This window comes from Balearica regulorum, chromosome 2 (genome assembly GCF_011004875.1).
Source record: "Balearica regulorum gibbericeps isolate bBalReg1 chromosome 2, bBalReg1.pri, whole genome shotgun sequence".
Taxonomy (NCBI): domain Eukaryota; kingdom Metazoa; phylum Chordata; class Aves; order Gruiformes; family Gruidae; genus Balearica; species Balearica regulorum.
In genome coordinates, this window is record NC_046185.1 from 77,496,460 (window position 1) to 77,511,597 (window position 15,138).

A 15,138-nucleotide genomic window follows, 5' to 3' on the forward strand; every position below is an offset into this window, starting at 1 on the left:
TTGTCATAGACAACTGCTTGAGGAAGGAAGCACTTCTCATGCCAAATATTCAAGCAGCACTAAGCTAATCCAGTCTATACAGCTACATATATATATATAGAAGAAGTCAAGAACTGTTCCTTTCTCTTGCAATAGCTCAAAAGAAGGGACACTAGGCTGAATCTTTGAAGTCTGTGGCAAAACTTTATTCAATACTGTGTAGAGATAAAAAGGCTGAGCATGTACTTTTTTCAATCATAGATGAATTGCTTGATTTTAATAAGTGCTAAACACCTGCAGCTTTTATACAAGTGGAGACTGTGAAGGCTGAAATTTTCCAGGAAAAAAATAAGCTAAATTCCTCTTTCTGAACATCTTTGACAATAGATGTGTAATTATCAAAACAGCAGCATATCTGGAATATCAATATGATGAGCTAAAACATTACCCATTTTTAAGAGGTCACATTCACTTAATCATTGCTCTATAAGTACATAAAAGGATTACACAAAACCAGAAATAATTTACCCAATAGATCCACCTCCATTATTGTTTCTATGGCTCCTTAGCACAAGTAGGGAAGCAATGAACTGAGGCCATGTGAGCAGGCCAACTTTTCCAATTTCCATGACTTTCAATAAACAGAAATTCCTCCCTCTCACAACTGTTATTTTCAGACCTTTCCAATATTCAACTTTATGTAAATGTATAAGTACTCCAGAGTTAGCAGCTGGTATGAGTTCATATCAGGATATTTGAAAAAAATCTTCTATTTTTTTTTTTAATCAGAACATCTGAAAGTAAAATGTGGTTCTTTTCTCATCTATGAGAAACAGATAATTAAAAAAACACTGCACTTATGAAAAAATATTTAATTAAAATTATAATGAAAATGCATAAAGAAAATGTATTCTCTGGCTTTGAAAAAAGAATTAGAGTCTGTAAGTACATTCAAGTAGTCAGTCTTTCATTATTATCCTGGATACTTTACAAATATCGAGACCTATTTCATCTAAGGCTTCTTGTCCATTGATTTCAACCACTTCATTTGGAAAACTGCAGGTAAAGCAAGATCTGTTTATAGAAAAAAGTATAAAGTATACAAGTATTTATGGAGGCTGGCCTCCTAGAATAGTTGGAATCCCAGAAACCCTCAGAAAACAGAAAAGAAACAAAAAAATCTTGAAAATAAAAATTCTTACCATTTTAACTGCATCAAGATCGTGAAAGAATGGAAGACAGGAAAGAAAAGAAAGGTAAATCAAAGATGCTGGGAAAAAAAAAAAAGCAGAAAAGTTAGACACATTCAGAGTCAATATTAAGCTTGTACTTTGAACACAGAAGGTAATTAATGGTTGAGAGAGATTACCCAACAGCATGGCTGTGGCTGACTATCCATCCCTAAGCACTGGACGCTCAGGTGGCTTCTTTTTCCTATGACCTGCTCTGACTCAGCAAATAGCTACGGGTTTGGTGCAAAAATTGAGATCTGACCTGCAGGAAGCCAGATCAGATGATCAGAACAGTCTTAAAATAGCCCGTAGCCTGTGAACCCGTGACAACAGTGGCCTGCAAAACTGAAGGGAGTTTGACTTCAGAAGGGGATAGAGGATTGGAGTAAATGTCTCCAGTCTTGGATCCAGCTAGGCAACCATCCAATGGTGAACTTTAAGTCCTTCTCATTTGAGGAAACATTTTAAGCGCGTGTTAAATTTCAGGCATGCATTGAACTCTTGTTCTCAATGAGATTTAAGTATTATGATTAAATATCTCTTTCAGTGTTGTCTTCAAGGGGAATATTTTCCTAAAATGGGATCTGTAGTGACTAAGTTAATCTTTAGAACCAGTATTGTATTGTTAGATTACACTGGGAAGGAATATGCTATGAAACACCTATACTTCAAGAATAGTTCAAGCCTCGAGTCAGGCTTCAAAAGCCTTCTTGACACCTAACCTCCCACCTGAGGTTATCAGACCTGATTTTGAACTAAAGTTTTGTTTTCATAAATAAAGATACTTAGAAATAAATATTTAAAGTGCTGTTAGAGGGAAATGCTAAAGGATGGCCAGTGGAAGCGCATGCATCAGGCCAAGGAAGAGTCCTGCAGAGAGAATTGGGGAAGAACTCTCTTTGCAGGGTTGATCTTGTCACTGCAGCAGATCTCACACTGCAGCAGGAGTCATTGAGCATGTGCCTGGACCTTTCTCATCATATCACTGCTTCACCACATCGTGGGGTGGGTTACGGTAAAATCAGAGGACAGAGCCTTGCCAGCAGTCTCCTTGTTATCATCCTGGGAAATGTATCTAAGTCAGATAAGTATGCCGCAGGTGAGAATCTTCTGTCTTGTAATAGTGCCATCATATTACCTCTTCATAGCAATAGTGGAAAAATATTGGATGACTAAGTAGTAGTTTTGGAGAAATGCTAGGTAATTTAGAGACAATAGCTACCAGGGAGCTTTAGCTTATAAAACACAGAGGATTTTATGAACAGGACCAGAAGATCAAAATTATGTGCATTTCAAATAAAAACTATGGACCTATCTTTATTTTCACATCAGTGGAAATGAAAGAAATTTCTTGGTTTCAGTGGAGTTACTGAAGTCACGAAACCTCCTTACCAACAGCTACTGAGAAATTAGAGAGGTAACTGAAAACTTGGGCAACCAGGGCCAGTCATCAAATGATGTAAATTGTCTTACTTTTGCTTAGTGTAACAACAGTGGCAAAGAAAGCTGAGGTGTAACAAAGATATCAACAAATATAGTCAAGAAATAAGCTTAAGCTTACACAAAGGGTTGGCTTTTTTTTTTTTTTAAATTTTCAAGGGAGAATTTAATTGCAAAGCAGAAGCTATTACAACAGAGCTATGAGTGCACAAATATTGAAGTAAAATGTACTGTCTGCATGCAAAGAGAACTGTTAAAGAGAGCTCCACATCTCACTACATGCTGGTTTTCACGCTACCATTAGTCCTGTAGGTGAGAACTGGGATTGCTGACTGTCACACTGTTGCTATATTTAGCAGAAGTATTGCAAGAGCAGAGCCAATACAGCCAACGCAGAAGTCTTGAAGCGGCTACTCCTGTGTAAATGAATCAGATGACGGGAAAAAAGCAAGCAGAGAGTTTCTTCCCACTCCAGCCTTAGAAAAAGCAACTGTATACGGGAATTTGTCCTGACTCTGGCTGACAGTGCTGTAAAGTCCAAATAAAGCATATCTCGGCAAGCTGAGAGAGACTGAAGTCCAGCTCTCTGTACTGGGTACCACCTGCCACACACGCTGCATCTAACAGTATCCCTCTAGCAAGGTCTGCAGCCACCTGCCTGTGCCCAGCTCCCCCACAGGCCTTAGGAGTGGGTGTGACCTCACAGTCGCCTCAGACTCTACGTTAGTTGGCAGGATTGCTAGACCAAGCCTCGACTGCATCTCCAAACTTCTCCTGCTCTTCATTTATCCAAAGCAGTGCTTTAGGATTTCTAGAAATATAGAGGAAAACAGGAAAGAACGCACTTCAATTTATTTACTGTCATGATGCTTGTGACGCTACATGAAAAACAATTTTTTTCAGTATTGTAGAGTTGCATTTACCATTCATTGTACTGGCAATATGTTGTTCACAAATCCCAGCAGGAGTCAGCCAATAATATCCAACACAATGAGATAAGAATATTTTCCCAAATGTATTTCCAAGGCTACTGGCAGATTGTTATTTAGAAGAACATGCAAATGGTCTAATCCACATAGGTAAAACATGTGTTTATAGGCACAGGGTCACTTCTGTGAATAATCACAATGAAATGCTATGCTCATCAGAATTTATTATCATATTCTAGAAACAGTTAATGTTAATATGAGTGGGCAAGGGCAACACTAGAGAAAATATTATCTCATCTGTAATAGCCTCTTAGTGCATACAATCTCTTTTGTTTTTTTCTTAGCACAGAAAGATTTAGGTCAGGAAATATTGTTCATGGGAAACAACTAGTTCATTTGCAAATTCTCCCTGGAATGCACATGCTCTTGGCAGGTTTATATTTGCCTAAAGGGGTCTCTGATGAGGAGAAACAAGGACTTTGGTTTCCACCACAGTCAGTCCATTGGCATTAGCCGAGATGAACACACATTCAGAGACATGAAAACAAAAGAATCCTCTCAAAACAATAAACGGGGGTGGGGTGGGGGGTGGGGGGGTGGAGGGAGAGAAGGAAGAATGCTGGTAGTATTTTAGGGGAAGGGGGAGAAAAAAACCCTCAACTAACCCCCACCCCCCCAAAAAAAAAAAAACCAACCAAAAAAACATGTAAGAGATCACATCGATTTTTATTTTGGTTTTGGTTTGTGGGGTTTTTTTAATGGTGTAATTGCCTCTGCTTTAATTACCTGCCTGATACGGCAAACTTGCTCAGAGGATTCAACCTCCAAGGAAGAAGCTGCTCTTTCAAGAACTTTACCTTCTTGCTCCCTCTAGTGTTCCAAGAAATCATGCTCAGTTTTACCTAGTCCTAACCAGAATATTTTTCTCATAATTTCCTTTCCCATCACGTCTAACCAAAGTAACATGATAGGAAAGGACCGACACTGACTTTATAATGGCAATAATTTGAAATAGAAACCTTCACCTGGCATGCCACTAAGTAATCCAAACTGTTGTAAGGTCCTTTACATTGCTCAAATTAGTATGTCTTATCTTTTGCAGCCAAAGCAATGTTCATTGAGAAACAAAGTCCAAATATACGCATGACTACAGCTGCTTTTAGGCATACATTTTAATTAGATGTTGGTGTCATACACCTAAGTTTTGATCATCAATTAAACTTTCCTATAACCAAAGAAAAAAATGTGTCTGCATGTTGTACTTGTTTGTTTGTCTGCATCATGGTTCAAATACATAGAGCTAGCAATTATCACATTCAAGAAAACAAGTTTCTAAGCTTAAAGGAAAGGCAAACTTCCACTAGCTGTCACCATTAACCCTTACAGCCTACTATAGATGGTGGTATTCCTGAATAATGAATGCCTGAACTACTTGATTATATATGAGAAGCAGTACTGCTACATTTACACAGGACAGCAAGCAGCAAATCCCTATTATTCCCCTAACACCACTGCTCATACCTCTTAAAGGTTCATCTTTTTCTTTAAAAAGAAAAGTTGCAGAGCTAAGATCCAAAACATGAATCCACCATGACTCACTGGCTGCCTGTAACCCCAATCTACCTAAAAAAATGCTTCTCCCAGGCACCTCAGCGGAACAAGTTAAAGTCCAAAATGTCAAGCTAGCAAGACAAGACTGTGTTAATTAGCTTCCTGATGAGTCGGGGTACTTACAGTATAAGCATCTGCAGAATCTACTGTGAAAAACATCAAAACATGGGCAGAGCCTAGAAAACTAGCACTCATAGTTTTTCCAGTCTGACTTCTGCCAGTGACAAGCTGGAAGCATCCCCAGGGCAATAAAACATGAAGGGACGAAAGCCTTTTCTGCTGTATCAGCGCAATCCTCCTGCCACTGTCTAGATTTGAGATGGAGAAGAGCAGACCCCTTGCTTCTCGTAGTTTTCAAATACATTTTTAAAAGGTATTTTTGATACGCACAGGAACATCTTGGATCAGAAAGATATCATATAAAACCTTTTCCTCTTTTTCCTATATCTACAAATTACTGTATCAACCTTGCCATAGACAATGGTGGTCTTAATAAACAAACATTATTTCAAGTTCATTTGATTTCTAATTGAATGTCATATTCTTTAATGATATATCAGAGGGCAAAATTTTTCACTTGTGTACTTCAATTTAAATTCTATTTCCCTCACCATGATATGTCCCTAAGTCTTGGAAGGCAGATTTAAGCCAACTGCTATGTAGAAGAAAAGACTATAAGATAGTGATGACTACCAGAGAAAGTTTTAGCTTCATGCCCAATGCTGAATCACTGATACAGTGATGGATTCTTTTGATACACAGATGTACCTTTTGAGAAATCAACTCGAAACATTTTAAAGGGTCCATCCACATAATGCTGTCTTAACAAACATGGTCACATTCCTTTCTTTACAAAATCAATTCAATGTGAATCAAGAAAATGAGTCATCCTTATTTTCTCCTAGTCTTTAATGTTTCTGGCTGCTTATAGTTTGGTTTCAGATCAAAGCAAGATAAAAGTGAATTAAAGATTCTTCTAATCTGTTATTCATGTCTGACTAGAAATATATTTCCTTTTACCTACTGCATAGTATTTCATATATTTTATTTTATTGTGTTCTGGTAAGAAAATGGAATACAATATGTTTGTGGAAAATGAAGTTTTATTTCAATTTAGTAAATACTTTATCTGCACTTACAATGTAAAAACACATACAATCTCTACACAGATAAGTAAATGAACTACAACAATCATGAATATATCTATTACCAAAATAAGTGTTTATGTTCCTTTGGTCAAATTTGTAGGGTAAAAAACCATAGAATTTTCAAAGGCATCTAAGGGAATAATTTTCAGAGTAATTTTCATTGGGTAGACTGAAAAAAAAAAAAAAAAAAAAAAAGAAAAAAAAAGTGGTGGCTTAACATTGTTTTAAAAGATCTATTTTGTTTGAAAAACATCACAACCAAAAATATTTTCTTCTTCCACTGCTGCTCCCAATCTTCTACTTTGCCTCATGGGGGGAAAAAAAAACAAAAACCAAAAACAAAACAAAAAAACCCCAAAACCAACAACAAAACCTACACAAAACAAAACACCACCTCCCACCCACCCAGAAAAGTAGAGAAAAGAGAAAGAAAAAAAAAGAAGGTAAGGATTGCTCCTTTCCCAAAACCAAATAATAGGGGAAAAACACTGTTATATCCTGAACAGTTGCAGTCCTGTCTTTGCGATGCTGCTAGCTAACATAACTGCTTTCTTCTGGAAGAAACTGCATGAAAGAACAGGTCCTTGGTTTCTTCATGCTCGCCAGTACACTGCCATTGTTTTCAGACATTTCTCTATCTATTTTACACCTAGTTTAGTGGCTCTTGTCCTCAGGTATCATCCTTTTGAGATGGCTCTTGCCATCAGACCTTGCTGTCATAATATAATTAAGACTTGGACTGCTACACCCCCTCTTGGCTCCATTAAAGCCAAAGGGCCACAGGCAAACATACTATTTGCTTTTATGCCACTGTATATTGCTGTGATCTAAATCAGTCTCATAACTATTTTATATGCTGCCTAGCAACAGATGCAGAAACTGCAGCAAGGGGGGTCATCTGCAGCATTTTGTACATTTCTACATTTCCCATTCAGTTCAGAAAGAAAGGACTCTCCTGAGGACACCAGACAAACTGGTAATTGTAGCCCCACTTATTCTGGCCTCAGAAGATTTGAACCTTGAAAAGAAGCAATCAATTCTATAGCAGATTTCCGAACTCTGCTCAGACCCACTGAAAAAGCCCTAAAACCTGTCTGTAACTTTTGAGACACTTGGGCTCATGGTGGTGTCAATAAGGACCTTTCTGTGAGACATGCACTTTTTTCACTGATTCCAAAGTCGTAGAATTATAGAACCATAGAATGATTTGGGTTGGAAGGGACCTCAAAGATCATCTAGTTCCAACCCCCCTGCCATGGGCAGGGACACCCTCCACTAGACCAGGTTGCTGAAAGCCTCATCCAATCTGGATGTCACATGAAGAAAACTGACATTTTTCCCCAGCCTGTGAAATCAACCAAAACTCTAATTTGTGGAGTGAGCAATGAAAAATAGTTGCCAAAAGCCCCCCATAATTTACTGCAATTATTGAAGAAGCATGTTAAAACCCTAGCATTTAGATCTGATCAGGCACATAGACAATGTACACGAGAGCGATAGAGCAAAACCAGCTCTGAGTCTCACCCTTGAATCTTGAATGTTGGCTCAAATAGACTCAAAATTTGCTTTCTGTGAATATTATCTAATGTTTGTAAACAGTTGCTGCCCTTGTGAACACAGCTACTAGGAAACATTCTCTAATGAATGGCCCTCCACGCACATTTTTTGGAAATAGTGCAGAAGCATCAGTGTTTTCTTTCAGGTCTTCCTGAGCAAGTTGTTTTTCACCTGACACCTACTGATGCACCCTCTTATGGAAGACGCTAACTAAGAGCAAGCGTGAGATCTGGTACTGAGCAGAATAGATGAAAGACATTACTAATGTCTTTGAGCTCTCAGAGTAGCAGATTTATTTAGAGAAAATGCTCTAATGATTTAGCAGAAGTGAAACAGAGTAATGATCTACTGAATAAGTTGCAGCTCTTCAGTATTCCCTACAAAGACAATTTAGGGGAAGCTTTTCACGTCCAAGATCTGGCAACCAGTATATTGAGCAAAAGGCAAAGCAGCTTTCAAAGGAAACATTCCCCTCAGATGCTGAGGCTATTTCAGCTGTGGTATATTTAAAGACCCATGTAACACATAGTACCAAAAAACCATGAAGCAAACTGCAGCTTGACAACACTGGGGTAAAAGCCAAAGACTGAAAACATTGATTGATAAAAGCCTATCAAAAGAAAAATAATCTTGAGCAAAGTCCTAGCGAATGGAACCTTGATGCAGACAAAATCTCATCCTTCCCGAAAAAACTTGTTGCAGTTTCTCTGCTACATCTATATATTTGCAGTCGCAGGTATTTATGAGGGGGCAAGGCTCACAGCAAGAAGCTTTCCGATTCTTCCCATGGCCCGTGTCTTCAAGTGGTTAAAAAAGGGCTCTTTCCATTTTTTAGACACATGCACCCTTCAGGCAAAAAGTAATGTTACTATTTTCTGCTGTCACTGTCCCTGAGTTCAGACATGTAGCAGATGCTTGTGCTCCTGCTACTCTCACCTGAAGGTGTAGGGTATGGAATCAAAGAAAGGAGACAGTGTGCAGAGGATGGGAAGAATCCAAGCTGAATCAATTTACTGAACAAGTTCAAAGCCATGGTACTCTCATCCTTGCTCTCTCTAACCTTTCTTTTCTAACACCCTTGTTGAGAATCTGCCTAAGAGAACCCATTTTTTTATTGTTTTCATGTAGCTAATTCAGTGAACTGTAATTGCAAATGAATAATTGGAGGCTTGTTAGTGTTTGGAGAAATTGAATGTCACTGGTCTTTTGCCCTTTATTCCATTCTATTACACCTTTCTGTATAATCAAACTGTAGCCTCTAGTCAGCTTTTAATAATAGCTGCATAGTCAGGTTTTTTTTTCCCAAATACTGGATCACATTTCTTCATCCTCTTAAGGCTGAAAGTCACCTCCCTGCCTTCTTGTATTGGATCTGGTTGAGATGGAGTTCATTTTCCTCATAGCAGCCCTCACAGTGCTGTGCTTTGTATTGGTGGCTAGAAAGGTGTTGATAACACACCAGTGTTTTAGAATCATAGAATCACAGAATGGTTTGGATTGGAAGGGACCTCAAAGATCATCTAGTTCCAAACTCCTTGCCATGGGCAAGGACACCCTCCACTAGACTAGGATGCCCAAAGCCCCATCCAACCTGGCCTTGACCACTTCCAGGGATGGGGGCATCCACAACTTCTCTGGGCAACCTGTTCCAGTGCCTCACCACCCTCACAGTAACCAATTTCTTCCTAATATCTAATCTAAATCTACCCTCCTTCAGCTTAAGGACATTACCCCTTGTTTTATCACTCCATTCCCTTGTAAACAGTCCCCCTCCAGCTTTCTTGTAGGTGCCCTTTTGGTACTGGAAAGCTGCTAGAAGGTCTCCCTGGAGCCTTCTCTTCTCCAGGCTGAACAACCCCAACTCTCTCAGCCTGTCTTCATAGGAGACATGCTCCAGCCCTCTGTTCAGTTTCGTGGGTCTCCTCTGGACTCGCTCCAACAGGTCCATGTCCTTCTTGTACTGGGGACCCTAGAGCTGGATGCAGTACTCCAGGTGGGGTGGTCACACTTCTTTCAATGCAACCCAGGATGTGACTGGTTTTCTGGACTGCCAGCATACGTTGCCAGCTCACACTGAGTTTCTCATCAACCAACACCCCCAAGTCCTTCTCCACATGGCTGCTCTCAATCCACTCATCGCCTAGCTTGTATCCATGTTTGGGATTGTCTTGACCCATGTGCAGGACCTTACACTTGGCCTTGTTGAACTTCATGAGGTTTGAATGGGCCCACCTCTCCAGCCTGTCAAGGTCCCTCTGGGTGGCATCTCTTCCTTCTAAAGTAATAACCACATCACGTAGCTTAGTATCACTGAAATGTGCAGGTTGTATTTTAGGTTTTTTTCATCATGTCTGCTTGAAGGTTCTAATTGACTTCCAGTTTTGTAGAACAACAGGCAAGGTAAGCTATTTTGCTAAAGTCTTGCCAGGACACATCAGGCAACTGGACTGCAGTCTTCGTTGTCTAACCATAGCTACCACAATTTGCTTGAAATAAGAATACTCTCTTGTATAAAATGTCTCAAATCACCTTCTCCGTTTAATCCAGCTAATGCTTGCTTCTTTGGCACAACAAAAGAGTAGATATGAAGGAATTTAAACAAAAATAGATCTATAAGGCATTGTTGGTATACGGTTGCATTGGATCTGAAACTAGCTTTGGAACATTTTTTTATTGTTTAACTGTGATACTGGAAGCTCTGCTGTAAAGTAATATCTTTATTTCCAATAAAGAGTTCATAACAGGGAAAAGAGATCAAGTTTCTTTGGGCTAGTCTGTTGATTTTCTCTAAAAGCAAAGTATGGATGGATGAAAAGTCAAAAGAACTGTTTTATAACACTTCTCATCTAGATGCTAGAAAGTCTTACAATATTCTAACTAAACTTTTTGGATAGTACTCACTTGTTATAAGTTGGTTTGTATTCCTTGAAATATAAAGCGACCATGGGGCTCAAGACTACTTACCCACAGAGCAGGATTCCTCTGCTCCTCCCATCCTTCAACAATCACAGAGTTCCTGTGATATTTTGATCACTATTTAACCTGGCATTGGGACAAGCCCAACTTCAAATTCACTAACAATATCACATTATAAATCAAATTTAACTGTCAGAATTCTTAAGTTCTAGAAATTTAAAGATGAAAATAGTTATGTTTTTCTCACAATTAACATGAATAATAAAAATAGCTTGGATAATTTTCAGAGCTGTAGAATCAAAAGTGTCCAAATGGCTTAAAGCTAAATCTATCCTTTTCACAATTAGAAATATAAAATTATGTACATATTTATTCACATTTAGATTTAAGATAGAAGTCTATATTATGTATACACATAATAATTCATAATTTTATAACACATTTTTGTGAATACTACTTTTTAAATTTACTTTAAAACATTTTATATATAGAAATATTTATATTCTTCTATGTTACCCAGTTGCTGAACATCTAGAAAATCTTTTTCTAATTGGACGGCTTGCAAAGACTTGAAAATATGATATAATTCTGTGCATTAACTTTTACTACTATTTCATATAAAACATGCAGTTAGTAAAAAAGACACTACTAAAATGGAAGCATAGTGTTGTCTCAATGAACAGCATGTAAACAGTCTCAACTCTGGGCCATCAATAAGCATTTTCAGTGAATAGCTGGCCACTTCTAATCACTTAGTTAACTTTGGAAGAGGGAAAAAAAAAACCCAAAACAACAAAACAACACTTCAAAATGTTGTGCGTGACCTTGATTCTTACCTTTCACATACTGAGAATACTCTCTTATCTACCTATTTTGGATTCACACATTGCTAACAGAATTATTCATAATAACAGACTTCTAAGAAAACAATTTCAGGTTCTTCTTATTAGACAATTATCATTAGCTACAAAGTACTAAATGACTACAACTCCTCAGCTAGATCATTACATGCATATTCCATTTGATTCAGAATAAATGTCACACACTCCTTCACTCAAGTCCTCAGCTATAATTATTAAAGTCTTAAGAACCAACTCTGAATAAAATTAAAGGAAAAAAAAAACTTTTACATATTGTAGAAGTTGAATCAAGTTCCAGAAGATTTAAGTCTGAGGGGAGAGTTGACGTTTTGGGAGGGTCTGGTTATTGCATATAGTAAGGTGTGTAGATCAGGAATTAAGAGTGGTGTCAAAATGCTATAGGGAATAAAATTTGCAATTTCTCTATTTCAGCACAAGTTAAAGGAAAAAGTGTTTCTGATATTTCTCTTGAATATATGCATTACATTTAATTATAAACTAGCATTTTTTTTCTCAGTATAAGGGTGGAAATACTCCTGTTTGATCTTACTTTACACCACAGCATGTTAGAGGATCCTATTCTTTTCCTGCTGAGTACATAGTCAGCTGAATCCAAAGGCATTTCTTTAAATTGTCCATGGCATGCACCAGCAGCCTAACAGGCACCAAAATTATGCATGAATGTTGTCCTATAGCTGGAATAAATTAGTTGCACATGGAAATCTCACCTATTGACTTAATCATTTGCTTATGTAGCTTATAATGCCTTTTTCTCCATTTGTACTTTGTGGTAAAGCAGATAGGAACCTCAGTGATTTGATCTGCTGAAGATAAAGACATCCATAAACTTCTACAGCACAGATGTCTTTGATAATCACTTTTACAGAGCCATTGTGAAAGGAGCCAGAATTTGCCCCAAAAGGTATTTCATTGTAGCAACAGGCATGAGGGCACTGCTGGAACAATATTCAACATGATACAAAAATTTCATAAAGAAGAAAAATGCTTTGATTTCTTTCAGTGATCCATATCGTTATTCAGCATCGTGAATTAATCTGATAAAACATTCAGTGGTACCTTGCCTGTTGATAGCAGCAGACTGTTGCTTTCTGTGCAAGAATAAGATAGCTATGATTCCTGCTTCGTACCTGCTGCCCACCTTCATCGCACTTGCAGCATCAATTTTATTTTTAAGGTAAGTATCTAACACGCAACTCAGAAAGCATTTTCTTTTTAGTTGTTGTACATCTCAGGAAAGCTGTCTGACCTAGTCAGCTCTCAATCACTTAAAGCAAGATCTTTGCACTGCTAGCTTTGATCTCCCTATTCTTTAGAAAGAAAAATTGAAAGTGCTGACATAAAAAGATTAAATCACATTAAACTGAATCAAAGAAAGTGTCAGCTTTACTACTTACTAGGACAAGACCAGGAAAGCAATATTCTTACCTAAATTGGGTTTAGACTGGTCCAGGAGTTGAGCAGTTCCAGCAAGAGTCAGATTCAACTCCTTAATTTATGAGATTTCAGACCCCAGTGATTCAAATTTCACAAGGACAAACAAGCTCAAAAGGCACCCAATGTCCCTGCTGGAAATCACGTTACACATCGTTCACTACCCTGGGAGAAATTTATCATATTTGGTCATGACTGAACCAAACCAGAGAAATAAGTTCCTTCTTTTCAGGACAAAAATCTATACAGAAATTTAATATGTAGCTGGATTCAAAATGACAATTCATGAGTTTTGCCTTCTTGTCCACTACTAGCACCACCTCTCCACCTCCACTGAATTTGTGGTACTTTGATTTAAGGTTCAGACTTACGATTTATTTTTGCCTACCTCATTCTATAATTGTATGAAAATTAAATTAGGACCTGAAACAATCTGCTCTATGGTTGTCAGAAGCCCTTCTTTTGACTTCAGCAGTGGAATAGTCCCTTAAAAGTATGAAAATCATCTCCCTGGTTTCAGTGTTGAGCATTTCAGGTACTCAATTGATTTTCTTATTTTGAGCTTAATTCTAGTTTATCATTAAGGGTGAAGGGCACACTTTCATAGTCAGAGAAATTTCCGCTTGAAATAACATGAAGCTTTCCTAACAAAAATCTCACAAGAGAAGTTATTGTTTAAAATCCTCGACTGTCTTTCTTTAATTCAAAATCCAGAGGTGTTAGAAGAGATATTTCTGTGTGATTTATGAATTCAAGGATTTTTTAATCATTAATATATAAATGACCTTTTCTGTCCTGACTCCTAGTTTAGGAATTTAAAAAATAAAAATAATTTTAAAAAAATCTTCAAAATCTTCAAAATACTTTTCTTGAAACTTACAGACTTCAGGAATGCAGCAAGTCAGGGGGAGGGAAAACATCCTCACACAGAACCCAGTACGCTGGAACTCAATTAGATTTTGACCTTCTTCAGCCATAAAGGATTGGTAGACAGACATTGTTTGCTACTTGCCTGAATTAAATTGGGTCTCCTGAGATGCATATGAAGCAATTTTTAAAAAGAAAAACACTGTTAACTGAATTTATGGAACCATCAATCTGAACTAAACCTTATTTACTGTATTCATCTATTAAACTAATATAAACTTTCACATTTTAATCAGAATAAAATGGCACTTAATTAGTGTTGCATAGCCAAACCTTGAAAAAGCTCCCCTATCTAAGCATTCAGCTAGACCACCATTTTTCTGTCTCACCATAGTGAGTTTTGTACGCTTTTATGCTTCCATTGGTCTAAGCAAGCTGCAGGACTGTTTTATGAATTCAACTCCCTGGAACACTTCCTAAGCAGGAAGTGTTGTCACTGTTGTCACAATTTCATACAAATGGGACCTTTTGGCTTGGCCGCCTTACACCCCGAGAATTGGCACCATCTCATTTCCCAAATCCATTCTCTACTTTTCATTTTTGTTAAGGACTTGTGGTGGTTGAAAGAGAGCTGTAAGTTTATAGAAACAAAACAAACAAACAAAAAAAAGGCAAATCAATCATAATGCCAGCAATTTGCAGATCTAGATATATCAGCAGAAAAAAGCGCCCTTTGTACATGTTCTTGCCATACATTCCTTTCTATTTTTTTCATCCGAGTAAGACATCCAGAAATGTTATCCTGTTGAGTGGTTTCAGATTATGACTCAAAGATGCTTGGCTGTGCCTTGTACATTCAGTTTCTTCCACCCTAAGATCCTGAAATTAAGCAGGACACTTTTATGATAGCATATCCCCATTTCTGCCCAAATTTCTTGCATCTGCCTTCTTTTTCTTTCACCTCCACTACTTCTTTCACATTCTGCTTTGTAAGATTCACCTTTTTTTTGTTCTGATTGGGGACTCTGTTGGGTCTGCGTGGCAAGGTTTTGGTAGCAGGGGGGCTACAGAGGTGGCTTCTGTGAGAAGCTGCTAGAAGCTTCCCCTGTGTCTGATAGAGCCAATGCCATCCGGCTCCAAGATGGAA